Below are 18,139 nucleotides of genomic sequence, written 5' to 3' on the forward strand. Positions count from 1 at the left end.
TTCCTTATTCCCTCTAAGCCAGCTGGCTTGGTGACCATGCCACACTTTGGGTTCTGTATATAAAGTATTTCTGACGAGAATGGCTGTTTCACACATCATTTATACTCCTAGCTGACCATGCTGGTCAAGTGTGCCTTTGACGGCAAGAGACTCAGGTTTGAGTGCAGATAATATCATGTTAATCCCTGTAGACAGAAAAGAATTGCAAAAGGATTGTTCTTTGAACAGTAAGAGTTAATATTTTTGTATATGTAACTGTGTGTGTGAGTGTGTGTGTGAGTGTATATGCGTGCATGCACACAACAGTACTGGGTCTTGAAATTAAGACCTGTGCCCTTGCTTGGCTTTTTTGGCTCAAGGCTGGAGCTTTCCCACTTGAGCCATACTTCCACTTTTGGTGTCCTGTTAGTAATCAGAGGTAAGAGTCTCTCAGATTTGTCTACCTAGGCTAGCCGTTAGTTGTGATCCTCAGATCTCATCTTCCTGAACACCTAGGATTATAGGCATAAGCCACCAGCCCCAGACTGTTCATAACTTTTTAAGGATGGGATGGTCAACCAGATCCCTCTTCTTGTTGAGCATATGGAAGGAGGTAACTTGTATCACATATACTCATCTTCTATCTCATTTAACTTTTCACCTCTCTGGCCTCTCACTCTTCCCCTAAACATCACTTTTTTTTGTTTTGGGGTTTTTTTTTTTGGCAGTCCTGGGGCTTGAACTCTTTTTGTTCAAGGCTACCACTCTACCAGTTGAACCACAGCCCCCTTTCATGGCTATTTCTATATATGTGGTGCTGAGGAGTCGAACCCAGGGCTTCATGTATACGAGACAAGCACTTTACCTCTAGGCCATATTCCCAGCCCCACTAAACATCACTTGAATCACTTGCATCACTCGCATGTTACTTTGTTCTGGGGCCATTCAGGGCATTTTCTGTTCCTTTGTACTTTGGAAGCCTATGAACAAGCAGCAGGAAAGTTTCCCAAAGGTTGCAAAATAGTTTGTCTAAAGAAGAAAAAAATAAAAGTGAAGTTCTTCTCTAGTGCCTTGGTAAGGAGTGAGTCATCCTTCATTCCAGGATCTAATTATACTTGGAAAAGAAACTGTACTGGGAAAAAAATTATAATTTAATGCTAGACAATACTTAGAGGTTACAACTAAAAACTGTGGTTTTGTCCATGGAAAGCATTCAGTTGAATGAAATAAATGCCAGAGAATTTATTGCTTAACTTGCAGCATTGTGTGTGGAGGAGTACCAAAGGATAAAGCTGGAGAGCAGAGCAGTGAAAAGATTCATTACTGGACTTTAAGGTTAAAAGTGCACATAGGTGCCAATAGATTAGAAATCAAGAGTCAGCTGAAGTATAATGTCCCCTGAAGTATAATGTTGCTGAGGATACCATGCGTGTGGTTGGGCCAAGTCAATCACTCACATTCTCAGCACACTATCAGGAAGAAGGGATTCGGGAAGTGGGGGTGTGTTCTGGCCCTGGCTGGCCTTGTTTCTCTTGGCATTTTAGGGTGATGACTTTGCTTCTGTCAAAGAAAGGCCAGGAGGGTTGTCATGTGACCAAACTGGCAGGAGTGTGCTTTGTGCAGTAAATTAGATTGAGTTTGGTTCATAAGAAACACAAAAAGCAGCAACTCTGTGGGAGCATAGTACAACATAGCCTGAATAGAGCTGAAAGTCAATTATCTTTCACTCAATGTCCTCTGCTTTCACAATGGAAGCATGCTCAAAAGATGAAAAAGTGGATATGTTCAATGTGTATTTCACTCTTTGAGGCCTAAGTCTTTGAATAGACAGACTATTGTAAAATGATGGAACACAGTTATTAAGCAAACAAAAATAAATACAGAATTAAATGTATCCAGAAAGGGAAAGATACGGATGAGGCAGTGAGATAGATGAGAAAGAAAGTGGAGGAGATGATGAGGTGAACCACTGGCAGGAGTGGAGAGCCTGGGGTACAATTATTGTTTACATACATGCTGGATAAAATTTCTCTTGGGAAGAAATTGGTAGACTTTGAGGTATGGGAGAATGACTAACTAGCAATGTGATGGACACAAAGGATGTGCTGTCCAGATCCCCCTTAAATGAAAAGTTATTGGCCCATCTGCAAAAAACTGCCTCCTGCAAGGTGGTGCACCCTTGCCCACATCCAATGACTGGCTGGTGTGGGGACTTCACTTGGCAAATGAGCCACCACAGCATATAAGGTCTGATAGATCTAAGGGGCAACTTTGACACTGTATTCCAGAGGAGAATGAGGTCCTGTGCACAGTGGCAAGTGCACAGAGCTGTGACTCTGAGTTGTTTGGAGCTGGGGAGGAGAATGAGTGCCAGCAGCTACTTCTAGAGGCCCAATAGGAGGTCAGAAGCTTTCTCAGCAACTTCCCACTTGTTGCAGGAAATGAGTCTAGGATTGCCTATGCTCAAGTGGGAGATTTATGGTCACAAATCTGGGCACTCTTTAATGGCAAATCTAGCTTTAAGTTTTGGAACAAACCAATATTTTAGGTCCAGGATGCTAATTTTAGGTTTTTATATTTGCTCAGGAATAAAAGTGGTCATTGGTTACACTTACAAACTTAACATCTGATGGCATTAAAGAAGAAATGAGTCAAATGACATCTTCGTGCCTGAATTCATTTCTTTGAAACCAAAGGCAGAGGAACAGGTTGGTTTTACAGTCTGTTCATGAACTTGTGGAACATTTATTTCTAGTTTGTAATCACTTTTGTGCTAAGCAGCCCTAAACAAAAATGCTTGGGACTTGTTTGCTTTCCTGGTGTTACAAGCTTTTGGGAGGATAATATATTCATAATCAAACTCTTTTCTGTTACTAAAGCATCTAAATGTCTTATGTCCAGGCAATCTGACTTCAACTATCACTGTCTGTGCACCTGCAGATAAGCATCTGGTCATTTATGGCTTACGGTCTTAAAAGACGTTTCTATTAGTAGAACTTCTGCCAGCTTCATCCCCTGTTGTGAGTAGCAGCACAAAATTAATGATAAGTTATGCAACTGGTTACTTGGAGCGTGGCCATATCAGCCCCAGACTGTCACTTTTTTTTGCTGTCACCTTATTTCCACCTGACTTCAGCTCTTAATTGGTGCTGTGAGAAGGTCAATAGTGATGAGAAGATACAAGATTTTAGGAAAAACTAGGAATCTTGACTTTTTTGCTTCTCTGTAACTGTTTTGTTGTATAGGAAACAAAAAACTAAAACATCCTTCTGTTTTCATCTCGTTTTTCTTGAGTTCTATTGGATTTTGTCAACATGCCTTCATAACCAGGCAAGTGAAGGGAAGGAAGAAAGGAAAGGAGAAGGGCCAACTAGACATTGAGCATCTGAGAAAGAAGACACAAGGAAGGCAAGAATAAAATATTTAAGGACAAGAATCAGTGGTGTTCTCTAGTATTTCAAGAACTCCCCTCTTGCCCCTTGGGAGGGTGTCATTTTCCCACTCGGAAGTTGTGGACAAGTGATTTGCCTTAGGAATGAATGGAATATGAACAGAGTCCATGCATGTTCCTTCTAGGTAGAAGCATTCCAATGACAGATGCTCTTTTCTCAGCTTTCTTTCTCTTCTGCCCTAACAATTTCACTGGTTGAGAAAGATAAATCAAAGTAACTATACTGGAGCAGAGCTCACTACCAGCTCTCATTAAATGTGCAGCATGAATGATAAACATTTATTTTCTGAACTCATTGAGGGAAGTTTTTCTTTCCCTGAAGCCAGCCTATCCTATCCTAGTTATTAAAATACTGACTAGCCATAGAGAAAGAGCTATGCTAATGTTTTGAGGTCATATAATGAAAAAGTCTTTTTACTATTCATTCAGTAAGCCTTACTATCTCAGAGTATGTAAAAGAAATGAGAGAGCAAGAGCAAGAGAAGGAAGAATGGAGGGAGGAAGGGAGAGAAAGAGAGAGAGAGATGCTGGAGCTTGCTCATATTCATGATACGTAAACACTCTACTGCTTAGAAACCCCAGCCTCCTTCTCTGAGGGATTTTTTTATGCTTTACTCTTAGATGGCCAAAGGTCAACAAATATTTGAAAAAGTCTACAGCTTCAGAGGCCAAGTACAAATCAATGTGTGTGTGTGTGTGTGTGTGTGTGTGTGTGTGTGTGTGTAACTCAGGAAATAAAATAGACAATTCAAGAAGCAGGATAAAAAATTTACTATTTATACCTTTAAGAACATTTGCATTCATGAAACTGAACAGGAAGTTTAATGAAGAAAAAATATCCAAAAATATTTTTTTTGTGTGTGTTTTTTTTTGTTTGTTTCTTTTTTTTTTCTCAAATTTTTATTATCAAACTGACGTACAGAGAGGTTACAGTATCATACGTTGGGCATTGGATACATTTCTTGTACTGTTTGTTGCCTTGTCCCTCATGCCCCCCTTTCCCTCCCCCCCCAGTTGTTCAGTTCACTTACACCAAAGAGTTTTGCAAGTATTGCTTTTGTAGTTATTTCTCTTTTTTTACCCTGTGTCTCTCGAATTTGGTATTCCCTTTGAATTTCCTACTTCCAATACCAGTAAACACGGTTTCCAATATACTCAGATAAGATTACAGAGATAGTGTAGGTACAAACATAGGAAGGTGATACAAAACATTATCAATAATAGAAACTACACATACACATAGGACGTTGAAAGTAGTTACAACTGTGATATATCACTTGTTTCCATAACATGGAGTTCATTTCAATTAGCATCATCTTATGTGTTTCTAAGGGTATAGCTATTGGGCCTTGTGATGCTCTGCTATGGCTTGCCTAAACCTGTACTAATTATTCCCAATAAGGGAGGCCATAGAGTCCATGTTTCTTTGGGTCTGGCTCACTTCACTTAGTATAACTTTTTCCAAGTCCTTCCATTTCCTTACAAATGGAACAATGTCATTCTTTCTGATAGAGGCATAAAATTCCATTGTGTAAATGTACCACATTTTCCTGATCCATTCATCTATGGAGGGGCATCTGGGTTGGTTCCAGCTTCTCGCTATGACAAATTGTGCTGCGATGAACATTGTTGTGCTGGTGGCATTACTGTGATTTTGTTTGTGGGCTTTTGGATAGATACCCAACAGTGGGGCTGCTGGGTCATAGGGGAGTTCTATATTGAGCCTTCTGAGGAATCTCCATACTGCTTGCCAGAGTGGCTGAACCAGTTTATATTCCCACCAACAATGAAGTAGGGTTCCCTTTTGGCCACATCCCCTCCAACAATTGTTATTATTAGTTTTCTTGATATATGACATTCTTGCTGGGGTGAGATGGAATCTCATTGTTGTTTTGATTTGCATTTCCTTTATGGCCAGTGATGTAGAGCATTTTTTCATATGACTATTGGCCATTCTCATTTCCTCATCAGAGAAGTCTCTTTGTAAGTCTTTAGCCCACTTGATGAGTGGGCTACTAGTTCTTTGCAGTTTTGTTTTGGAGGAAGGTAATTTTTTTAGGAAGTTTAATGAAGAAAAAATATCCAAAAATATTTTTTAAAAAGCTCTTGAAATGAAAGACATGATGGCAGAAATTTAAAATAATTCAGTAGAAGTTTTGGACAAGAACTCACCCAAAGGGACAAATGGTGAACAAATGCAGCAGTAGTACTCACTGGATACTATGTTAAAAATGAGCAATACAATTTGAGGATGGGGATGGGAGGGAAAAACTGGGAGAGAACAAGAGAAAGGGTGACTCTGTTAAAAAAGAAATGTACTCTTTACCTGACATATGTAACTGTAACTCCTCTGTATGTCACCTTTATGATAACAATAAAATTTTTAAAAGAACTCACCCGAATGATGAAACTGTTGAAAAAGAAGGGCAATGGAAGTGGAAAACAATCTGACTAAAGGATTTATATACTGAATTATGGTCTCCCAAATTCAAATCTTGAGGCCTTGACCTCCAACATGATAATAATACATGGAGACAGGGATTGCATGGATATAATACAGGTTAAATGAGATTATAAGGGGTAGAGCTCTGATCTGACAGAACTGGTGGCCTTGTAAGAGGTCTAGACCCCAGAGGCCAGCCTCTCTGACTACACACTAAGAAGTTTAGTGAATGCACAGTGAGAAGGCAGCCATGTAACTAATAGGGATGACTTCAGAATGAAACCTACTTTGCTGATGATGCCTTGATCTTGTCTCAGAACCATGGGAAATAAATTTCTGTTGTTGAAGCCACTTGGTCTGTGACGTTGTCTTGTGGAAGCTCCAACAGACCTAGATAAATTAATCCCGGAGGATTAGGAAGGATTAACTTCTAATCAACTGGAGTTCCAGGAAGTCTGAACAGAAAAAGAGGGCAATGGAGGAAATCATTATAGAAATGACATACACACACACAAAAAATCCCTGAGTAAATGAGTCAACAGAGTAGGCAGCACAGTGAGTTTTAAAAATAAATACTCAAAGGCACATCAAAAGGAATTCCCCAAACACCAAAGATAAGAATGATGCATACTACAAATATCACAGTAATCCCAATTCATTTATTTAATTAATATATCAAAAGTATGACTTTCAAAAAGAGACTCTAAAAGTTTCTAATATTTTTTTAATTACAAAAGGATGATGACACCAGCACTGGAAGGCATGAGACAATGATACAATGAGAAATAATTTTCAGCTTACACTTCTGAATGCAATCGCATAATCAAGGCCTAGAATTATTAGCTACACAAAATTTCAAAAAATATACTGTATGTTCTAAAACATATTCCAGAAGATGTTGGTATATTAGTCCATTTATTATTCAGGACAACTGAATGAAGTCATTGCTATTTTGTTCACTATCATTTTATTGGAAAAAAAAACTTGAGGTAAAAAATGAACAAGGTCTCTATGGGGCACAGGTTACAATAAAGGCCTGGATGCTGGCTCAGGCAGTTGAACTCTACACCCCATGTTTTTGAGCCCTGTATCATAGCTCCTCTAGGACAATGACATTTAACTCAGGAGGCAATGTGCCTAACACAAAGGAGACAGAGGAAATTTTAAGGATAATACCTGTTTAGTTATAATTCCAGTTAAGTTTGAATATAAGGAAAGACTCTAAGAGAACTATCTAAAGGAAAAAGTAATCATGAGATGGTCTCAATAAGTTTGAGATAGTGGAAGTAATAAACCATAGACTTGAAGTTGGATCAATAGAAACAAACAGTACAAGAAATGTATCCAGGGCTGGGGATATAGCCTAGTGGCAAGAGTGCCTGCCTCGGATACACGAGGCCCTAGGTTCGATTCCCCAGCACCACATATACAGAAAACGGCCAGAAGCGGCGCTGTGGCTCAAGTGGCAGAGTGCTAGCCTTGAGCGGGAAGAAGCCAGGGACAGTGCTCAGGCCCTGAGTCCAAGGCCCAGGACTGGCCAAAAAAAAAAAAAAACAACAACAACAACAAAAAAGAAATGTATCCAATGCCTAATGTATGAAACTGTAACCTCTCTGTAATTCAGTTTGATAATAAAAACTTTTTTAAAAAAAGAAAATATCCACTTTAAAGAAGAGAGAAAAATACTGAAGAAAAGGTACAGTGTGTTAGAGGCTTGAAAGCAGTATCTAATATGAAAACATATTTCTGTATCTTAGAGTCCCAGGAGGACAGGAAAGAAAGAAACAAAAAATTATATGAAAAAAATGACAAGTTTTTAATCAGTTAATTTAAAAACATCGATGCACAGACCCAAAAAGCTAAAGTAGAATGTATCCCAAGTAGGAAAAAGTAAAGAGATCTAAATCAACACATTTCATAGCCAAACTTTCAATAATCAAAAAGAAAATGCTAAAAACAATAAGAGAAAATTACTTATCATATAGGGAAAGATAGTGGATTTGTTTTACTTTTTTTAACCATAAGCTGACTAGAAGGCAATAGAAAAGACACTCAATTGTCATCAAAATCAACCGTACAGTTTCTAGGACCTGGAGCTGTGATGCAAGTGGTAGAGCTTCTAAATTGGAAGTGTGAGGCCCTGAGTTCAATCTCCAATGCCACCCCCACACACAAAAAAGTACAGTTTCTACATCAAACAAAAGAATCCCTCAAAAAATAAGACATACCCAGAAATATATCTCAATTTCTTTTTAATAACATATAGTTATATAAATGGTAATAAGTGTATAGAGATCTAATATATACATAGAGATCTGATAGACATGGCATTGTTAATAAAAAGGGAAGAGAAAGGAATAAATTTACATTGGAGGATATTACTACAGAACTAAGTTCTGTATTGATTTGATACATGTTGAGATACATATTAGAATTCCAATCCGTAAGGAAATAACTCAAATATATAGTTACAAATAAATAGTTGAGCCAGGCACCAGTGGCTCATGCCTGTAATCCTAGCTTCTTGAGTGGCTGAGATTAGGAGGATCACAGTTTAAGACTAGTTCCAGGCAAGAAAGTTTGTGGAGACTCTCCTTAATGGAAAGCTGGGCAGAGTAGCATGTACCTGGTTTATTCCAGCTATGACAGAAATCCCAGCATATGGGAAATGCATACATGGGTGAGCCCAGGCAGCACAAATAAGGCTAGAAGCATGGATTAGTAGTAAGAACACTTACCTACCTAGCAAGCTGAAGTCTCTAAGTGCGAACTCCAGTGCTGCCAAACACCCTCATCCCAGCACACACAAAGAAAGAAGAAAAGACAGAATATGACAGATAAAAATCCAACTATATCAGAAACTATGTTAAACATAAAAGAATCTCAAGGCAAAGACAGAAATTAGACTGGGTTTAAAAAAAAAAAAGCATTATTCAACAATGTGCTCCCCATAAGAAACACTTTGGATTCAAAGACACAAAATGGTTGAGAGGAAAAAACTATACTATGCAAGTCATAACCATAAGAAACCAAACCAATGGCTAAAACCTCTAGCTTTTTGGTGGTTCATTGGAGATAAGAATCTTTCTAACTCTCCTGCCTGAGCTGGCTTCAAACTGCTATCTTCAGATCTCAGCCTCCTGAGTAGCTAGGACTACAGGTGTGCTTAGCACTAGTGAGTTTTTAAGTGTCTCACTTGCATCCCCGTTAGAGACTGCAAGGCAAACAGAATGCCACTCACTCATGCTGGGTGGAAATAATGCTTTTTGTGGAACAAGATGGTACTGTTAGGAAATGATCAGAAATGACGCAAATGGGAATGTACTGGCTAAGTTCTGAGGATCTGCACAGCAGCCCCAGAGAGTTTAAGGTTTTGTATCTCAGCATGAAAAAGCCATTAGAGGTTATTGAGTAGAGTGATGAAAAGATGAAGTTTGAGTTTGAGGAACATTAGTCTGGCATGGGAGGAGTTGAAGCTGGAGGATGAGTCACATGAAGTGGCTACAGCGATTTAAGGATGAACTGGTAAGGATGGGGACAAGAATTGGTGTAATGGGTTGAAAGAGGAAAGAGTTGATACAGAAAGTTTATAAGAGGAGAATCCAATGCACAATTAGATGCTGAAGATTAAAAAGCAAGGAGCATGGGTGATGACTGAGACATCCGTTTGGAGGAGAATGGTAACAGTAAGGCCTCCACGTGGATTTGCTGTGCCCTATGGCTGGTGTTAAGGAAGCAGTTTTAATCAGATGTGGAGAGCAGGCAGTACTTGTTAGATTTTAAAGGGATGGCAAAAACATTTACTCCAATCTTCCCAGAATCGCATGCACTGAAGCAATTTTTTCAGCTTCAAGTATTTTTTTTTCCTTTCTGTTCATAGGCTTGGGTGAAATGTCATCCTTCTGTTGTTGCCTTGTGTTTTTGTTTAACATGCTTAGGGAAGGAACACTGGGTGCCTGCAGAACCTAAAACATTTGCAAGGGTTGGGAAAGGATCACAAATTAGATTCAACTGTGGACAAATAGCCACTTGGCTTCAGGAGTCACTTAAATCATTTGACTCCAATCACCTTTCTTGCCCATGGTCTCAGCTTGGCAGGTTGTCTGGGGTCAACAGAAGCCTTCCGACAGCTGTATTCATTCTTGTTTTTGTTTTTTGTTTTCTGTTTAACAGCGTACCAGCCTCTTTAGAGACAAAAAGAAAAGCATAGGAAAAGAAATGAAGGGGTGGGAATTATGGGAGAGGTAACACTGAAAATGGCTCTAGGGCAAATGGAAAATGAGAGAAGTAAAGAAAAGAATTGCATGAACAGGCATAATTAGACAAAAATTAAATTTGAATGCCATCAGACCTTCAAAAACAGCTTTCTTCTGCACAGCACTGGCTTCTGCTCTGGTGTCCTTTTGTCACTTGTAAGCATTTGTACATACCCATATTGTGTTGGTGACCTCGGAAGAAAAAGGCATTTCTGTATCCAGTCCCCAGAGGCGGCTAGATGACAACTCTGATTCATAGTATTAGCTAAAAGCTGTATTGAGATAATTTAAGGCCCTGTGTGAATATAGCATGCAAGAATGTTGCATCGGTGAGTGAAGTGTGTAGTGGCTCTGGTCAATCCATCAGTGCCTTTATTGCCAATCCTATGCCAATATTGCTTTAAACAGTTCTCTAAGCAACGTACTCCCTCTTCCAATTTTCCAATAGCTTCATCACTTATACCTTCTTTACCCCATCCTTTCTTTCCCTTGACAGATGTCTTTCTTGGTGTCTCTCAGTGATACACTGATGAAGGACTGCACTCTTAAGACTTCTCAGCCACCAAAATATCTTAAGAATGCTGGCATTCCCCCTTCTACCATCTGGATGATATGATTTTGAACCATCTGCCTGAGCTCTGACTATTTGGTCTCATAATTGAGGTAGCAGTGAGCTTACAGAAAGGGTAAAACCACCAAGCAATTGAGATATTTGCTAACTATTTGCCTGGGCTAGCCTCAAGCTTTGATTCTCCTGATTTTTACTTCTTGAGTGCTATGATTATAGGTGTGAGCCACCACTCCCAGCTCATTAGCATTTTTTTTTTTTTTTTTGTCAATCATGGGGCTTGAACTCAGAGGCTAGGCCATCCCTGAGCTTTTTTTGCTCAAAGCTAGCACTCTACCACAGCAAGCCACAGTTCCACTTCTGGTTTTCAGGTGATTAACAAGAGTCTCATGAGCTTTCCTGCTTGGACTGACTGGCTTTAAACCACAATCCTCAGATCTCAGCCTCCCAAGTAGCTAGGATTACAGTCATGAGCCACCAGCACCAGTTCATCCATATTTTTAACCAATATTTTAGAAATTCAAATTAATTTTAAGGGGATAAAGAGCTTTATAGCCAATAACATTCCCATTAAAAATGCAAAGACAGCCAGATGCTGGTGGCTCACACCTACAATCCTACCTACTCAGGAGGCTGAAATCTGAGTATTGCAGTTCAAAGCCAGCCCAAGCAAGAGAGTTTGAGAGACTCTTATCTCCAATTAACTACAAAAAGTACCAGTACCTAGCTGTGGCTCAAATGGTAGAGTACTGGCCTTAAGCAAAAGAAGCTCAGGGACAGCACCGGACATCATCACCCCCCCTCCCCAAATAAAAAGACAGTATTCTGGTTTTTGTTTTAGGGAATCAATTGCATGAAGATGTAAGAACCACTTGTTTTTCAGGTGCCTCCTCATTACTCCAAGGAATCCTCCTGCAAACACCACTGGACAGCAGATTACAGGGGCACTGCGTGTGGACATATTATTAGTGGTAGTCAACACTGTGTTGAGGACTGTACTAGTGAAAAGAATACTGACTCCTCCTCCAGTCTCAAAATTGAAATTTCTCATTAGGCCACAAGGTGGCAGATGAATTGCAGGAGAAAAAAATATTAGTACAAAAGCAATAGACAAGTTCCTTCAGCTGAAATGAAATATAGAAGTAAATAAAGAAATATCTCCTCTCTACCTGTCTACTCTGCTTGCCTAGGCCAGCCCCCAATCAGAAGTTATACTTGTGAAGATCCCTAATGTATTACTCTAATGTTCTACTGTTTCCCTGAGAGGAAAAACAAATATCTTCTACCTACTTTCTAATAATCTTTCTGAGTATCCAGCTTGCTTGAGTTGTACAAAGTCCTCTCTTATACGTCTCAGGTCAGACTCCCAGCACTTGGGAAATGACTGAGTGACAAATGACTAACACGTGTGAGTTGGTGGTTTGATTTGCCACTGCTGTATTCCTTTCCAGGGCCACACGTACTGTCACTATGAGTCACTGCCCACCTTTACTGAGACAGACACTGCAATTTCCTTGCACATTCTTGGAATTGTTCCCCACTAGCCTCTCTGCCTCCAACCTCTCCCACTGCTGCCACCAGTTGCCTTCCTAGATATCAGAACTGACCATTTCACTGGCCTGTGGGATCAAATGCAGGCCTGGTGTACAAGAACATTTCCAATCTGCCCACTGTCACCTGATACAAATACATCATTTCAACAACGTTGTCAAACATGCCTTTTGGTTTCCTATCTCTAAGTTTGCTTATGCTAGTCCTTCTGTCTAGATTGCTCTTCCTTCTGTGTGTGTGGCAAACAGTCAACCCCATGTAGTGCTTACTCAGTAGTCTCCTGTAGAAAGCATCCTACTTGCCCCTGCCTGTTCCTCCCTATCTGATGTTAGTGCTCTGGGCTAAATCTTCTTGCATTGAGCTTATCTGATCGATACAGAAATAATAGATTTCTACATGTCTGTCTTTCCCATTAAGCATAAACCCTCTGAGTGAAGGGTTGAATGAGTGGTGTGTAGGATGTTATGTCCTAAGTAAATGACCAGAAAATGTCAGAGAAGAGCTAGAGTCTCACTGAGACTACAGGCCAGGCATCCACAGGCCAGAAGGATCAATATTATTGATCTCTTCATCCACATGGGGACCTGGGTCTGGGCAGGGTGAACAGAAGAGCTTTAGCACAGCCAGACCACAGGGCTTCAGGTGTGGAGAGCACCAGGGAGGTAGCTAGCACCTTGTACTCTACTCAGCCAGGGTGGAGACTAGGTCTGCTCCAAAACAATTCCCCAGCTCAAACATTCTGAACCTCCTCTTTCTGCCTCCCTGATCACCCTTGGCATCCCCAAGATAGAGTAGATATAGTCCTATATCTTGCATTTTAATTAGATAATCTCTACTTTTTTTTTTCCAGAGAGTTTTTAGCACCGTAATAGCTACCATCACTGTCACTTAAGCTAATTACAAAAACATTTGGGATGTCACAGCATAAAATCTGGAAAATATGCTAAATTGAACTCACCTGTCATGAAAAGCTCACACACACTCCCCCTGGACCTCTTTTACACTTTTTGTGTGCTGCCTCGAGTGTGAGGGGGAAGGAGGGGTAGAGATGGTGGTGGGAATGGTTGAACCATTTAAGTGGAAGAAAACATCAAATTTTAACCTATTTAGTGGATTAAAGATCTCATCATGAATTATTTGCCCCTGTAATTTTTCTTTCTGTTACAAAACAAATCTCGAGAATGGAATTTCCAAAAGAAAAGGACATATTTGAGACTGGGCTCTTCCAAATCTACCTTGTGTGACTTTGGCTACAAGATCTCTGAGCTTTGTCATTCAAAAAATGGAGGCAATTCTCACCTCTCTCACCACAGGAAAACACAGTGAGGCCCCTAAGGAGAAATGTGTTAGAAGGTACTTTTTGAAATATTTAGAGTCATACTAGAATAAGCTGATCTTATTCTATTTTATGATATATTTTTTATTTTTAAATTTTTGCCAGTCCTGGGCCTTGGCCTAAGAGCCTGAGCACTGTCCTTGGCTTCTTTTTGCTTAAGGCTAGCACTCTGCCACTTGAGCCACAGCACCACTTCTGGTCGTTTTCTATATATGTGGTGCTGAGGAATTGAACCCAGGGCTTCATGTATGCGAGACAAGCACTCTTGCCCCTTGGCCAAATTCCCAGCCCTTATCATATATTTTTAAAGCATGAATCCCTGACTTGTCACTACCAACACCAAAAGGGGATAAAATCCAGATTGTACTTGGTAATTCACTTTGGTGACAGATGGCTCAAATGGCTGTTCCCAAGCAGACACTGGAGTTATCCCTGGCTTTCCCTTGCCTTATAAGATGTATTCCATCAAAAGCAAAACCAACGGACATGTTTTTAAAAACTATAAGAAGCATAAGGACTTTGTGTTATATTTTATGAGATCAGCCAATGGAAAAGAAATGGTTTGTAAAACCAAGTCACCCTTGCTTAAGCTCAGGCTTACCTGACACTCTCCAAGTAAGTGTTACAAGCTCTAAAAGTTCATTTTTATTTGAGAGCCAGTACCCGTTAGGCATTTATGTGTTCATTTGTGTAGGGTGTTGCACACTCCCATACCCCGCCTTCTGGGTAGGTCTGTGAACTCCTGTGGGCACCATTTCTCCGGGGTGCTGTCTACCTACAGTTGGGACAAAGCAGAAGAGCCCCTAGATTATGTCCCCTTGGACTGAGCCCGGCGCTGGGCTCCACCCCCACCTGGAAGACAATTCTTAGGCAAAGGTCTCTGGCGACCTTGAGACTCTGCCCAGTAGAAAGATGGATCTAGTCTGCAGAAACCCAGCCAGGACACAAAGAGCTATGTGGGCAGTTCCTCCCACCTCAGCCTTTGGCAGACTTCTCCCAATTCATCTTCACACAGTGGAATTCTTACCCGGTCTCCAAAATAACCAGACCACGCGATGAAGAAGTTTGGTAGAACGTAGAGAAAGCCTCTAGCTTCTGTGCTAGCTGGGGCTGAGGCCTGAAGGCAGGCTTTCGTCATGCCTCCCAGCATCTTCCTTAAAACAATGACAGGAGTTTGGAACCATTTTGTTCCAAAACAGAGATAAGGAATTTAAGAGAAAGTCTATTAGTCTTGTCACATTGTGGCCCTGTTAGTTCATTCCCATTGAGAAAGCTATTTTGCCCAACAATTTATTACTTCAGGGAGAGGTAGGAGTCCCTGAAGGTTAAATATAAATGTAGTTTGGGGCTTCTTAGCATGCCTCCAAAATAATAAAAAATAAAGCCCAACTATTTAAAGGGAATTGTGAATATGTGACCTCCCCAATACAGTTGATTCTCTGTGGCTTTCTGCCATCAGAAGCTGCCTCCAGCGTGGTGGGGAGGGTGCCCTTCACTAGGGAAGCACACAACAATTGTGCTGACACTCTGTAGCTTGTTTCTTGGTTTTATTTTTCTTCACTAAGAAACTCTGCATTGGAGATAGATGTAGCTGTAAGCACCAAGTGTTCCTAACATCTATTCCTTCTTCAGGGCACCTCTTCAATGCATGTTGTAGTTGATTTGCCTTAGCTCTCCTGTCATGTACTTCTGTTTCCTGGACTTTGATCAGTGTGGAAAGGGTCTCTCCTGCACAGGTGGATCGTTCAATTGCTAACAGTATAAATGTTAGAGAGAGTACATGTTTGTGGAATAGACAAGGAAGTAAAGGAAAAAGTGAATTGATGAATGGTGTATCATTCATCATGTCCATGGTAGTTGCCTGTTTTCTTGTCTATTTCTCCCAACTCAATTGGACATTTGGTTAGGGCAGAAATTGTGTGTGCCTTATTCATCAGTCATGTATCCCCCTTCTAAAGAGAGTGCCAAGCCACTAAGTACTTAAAGCATGAAAGGGAGGAAGGACTTGGAAGGGATTTTCATCCCTAGATAAAGAGGTTCTCATTTAGATGGAGAGATCAGGTTAACTCATTTGAAGTAATCTGAGAATGGTAAACAGCCAAACTGGTAGTTGTAACATTCAGTGATCTCAAGATGCCACAGTAGGTAGCATGGTGTGAGTTGGAGATGGATTATCTAGGGATCAAGAAGCCACAAAGTTCTACCCAAGAAAGATAGAGCATGAGAAGAGTGTTTCATGAAGGTGGTAACCAAGTTGTGAGGTTTCTAAAAGGAAGAGAAGTATGGCTAACTGATCTAGGGTTATTGGGATTAAGTGATAGACATTTATTGAGTAGGAAGTCTACTCCCTTCTCTCCTAGTCTTACTACCTGGAGCTGGGCTACAATGGAAGCAGAGAAAATTGAGACTCACAGACAAATCTCAGTACACAGGACAGCCTCACCCACACTTATTTGGGTAAATTTCTAGCTCTCTAATCTTTGTTCATTAACAATTCACTTGATGTATGTAATAGCCTTGGTGTCATAAGAATACATTAGACTTCTACTTGGATCAAGAGACAGAACCTCTAAAAGTGGCGTTGTACCTCAAAGTGGTACAGCCCTAGCCTTGAGAAAAAGGGCTCAGGGACAGCACCCAGGCCCTGAGTTCAAGCCCCATGACTGACCAAAGAAATAAAAAATAAAAAATGAGACAGAACCTCTATTAAATATAGGAAGACATGAGCCCAAAAGGAATCCTAGCACAGGCATGCACCCCCAAAGAATCAGGCTACTGTTTTCAACAAATCTTCATTTCTAATTTATACAAGAGCAAAATTTTTAATCAATATAGATGTACTAAAGTTGTACCAACCAAACAGTATATCCTTCCATATTCATGGGGTGGTCCACGCATGCTCAAGCCCTTTGTATAAATGACATAACATTTGCATGTAATCTTCATATAGCCTCCTTTATACAGGTAGGAAATGCCTGGCCCATGGCTGTGCAAACCCTCAAAAATCATTCAGTACATGATGGGACAGACATATGGGCTTCTTACATGCTTTTTGTTGACCATTTGACCATCTGCCTGTTGCGCTAATCTTATGTGGCCCTCAAATAACGTTAGAAATACATAATAGCCCTTCATAGGAAAGAGGTTTCCCCACCCTTAAATCATCTCTTGATTAATTCTAATGCCCAATTCAATGTATGTTTTGTGTAAATAGTTGTCATAATTAATTGTTTAGGGAATGATGGCAAGAAAAAAGTATATACATATTTGATATGCATGCAATTTTCCCCAAAATATTTCTGATCTACAGCTGGTTGAACTCGTGGATACAGAGAGTCAATTATAGTTCTAATTCTATTTATGCTAACCCTCCTCCTGTGCAGGTGCACAAGGAAAGTCATGATGCAGACATCTCCTCCAGAGAGCTGACTCTAGTGGAAATACCATACATGCTAATGTTCATGGAGTGTTTATTTCTGATTAGGTTTCTTCAAATAATCACCCCAAGGATTTGGATTACAACCAATGTGCCCACATGTACATTGCACAGTGCTTATGCTGTAATATTCAAAAGTAATGAATAAGCCAGGTGGCAGAGGCTCACACCTGTTATTGTAGCTACTCAGGAGGCTGAGAATTGAGAATCAAGGTTCAAGGCCAGTGTGGACAGAAAAGTCCTTGAAACTCTTACCTACAACTAAACACCAAAAAAGCCAGATAGAGCTGTGGTTCAAGTGGCAGACTGTGGGCCTTGAGCACAAAAGCTCAGGGACAGTGACTAAGCACTGAGTTCAAGCACAGGACCAGCACAAAAATACAAGTAATTAATAGACAATAAAACAGAATTTTGAGGCCTTCTGTATTTAGGAGACTTGAGCATCACTGGACATGTGTGTATGTGTTCTTCTTGGTCAATAAAGAGAGATCAGCATCTCAGTATAAACACTAAAACCAGCTGATTCAACCTCAAACGTGTCAGGAATGCACCCCTAACTTCCCACCCCTCTCATCCTCTTTAGTTCCTACCTAATCATCTTGGGACTTGAATTGTTTTAACAAGTCACCAGCCAATCTCCTTGTGTCATTTTTTTCCTTATCACCCTTTAGGCAAACCCATTCTCTTCATAATTATCAGTATATTTTTTTCTGAAACACAGTTTGATATGGAATTTGATGGTTTAAAACCGTCCAGGAACACTTGTGTGTGTGTCTTTGTTTAGTTTTGTAACAAAGCCTTACAGACCAGTACAAACAGTAAATCTTATTTTGCAACCGAGAACTCATTATTGAATATGAGATTTTGGTACATGTAAGAAGGAATATGATGCTTACAACAGTTGGCAATGTAGGGGTTTAACTCACACAGGTTGGCTCTATAAATAAAGTTGATGCAAAAGCTTAAAAAATATTCAATATTTCATCCATTCCTTACAAACAAGTCAAAAACCTATGAACTTTTACAATAGTTTAAATCCAGGCACATCAATCCCCATCCATTTACTGCCAGCATCTCTAATAGTCTTCAGTCCCATCTCACTACTGAAAGCTCCTATTT

The 18,139-nt window shown here is 40.2% G+C and overlaps 1 non-coding gene across 1 annotated transcript; it reads left to right on the forward strand.

The window, feature by feature from the left end:
* Positions 1-17,783: 17,783 nt before the first annotated feature.
* LOC125347452 lies at positions 17,784-17,908 on the forward strand. The gene has a single exon (XR_007210227.1). It is a non-coding gene; the product is annotated as a small nucleolar RNA SNORA40 (small nucleolar RNA).
* Positions 17,909-18,139: the final 231 nt, after the last annotated feature.

This window comes from Perognathus longimembris, chromosome 2, assembly GCF_023159225.1.
Source record: "Perognathus longimembris pacificus isolate PPM17 chromosome 2, ASM2315922v1, whole genome shotgun sequence".
NCBI lineage: Eukaryota > Metazoa > Chordata > Mammalia > Rodentia > Heteromyidae > Perognathus > Perognathus longimembris.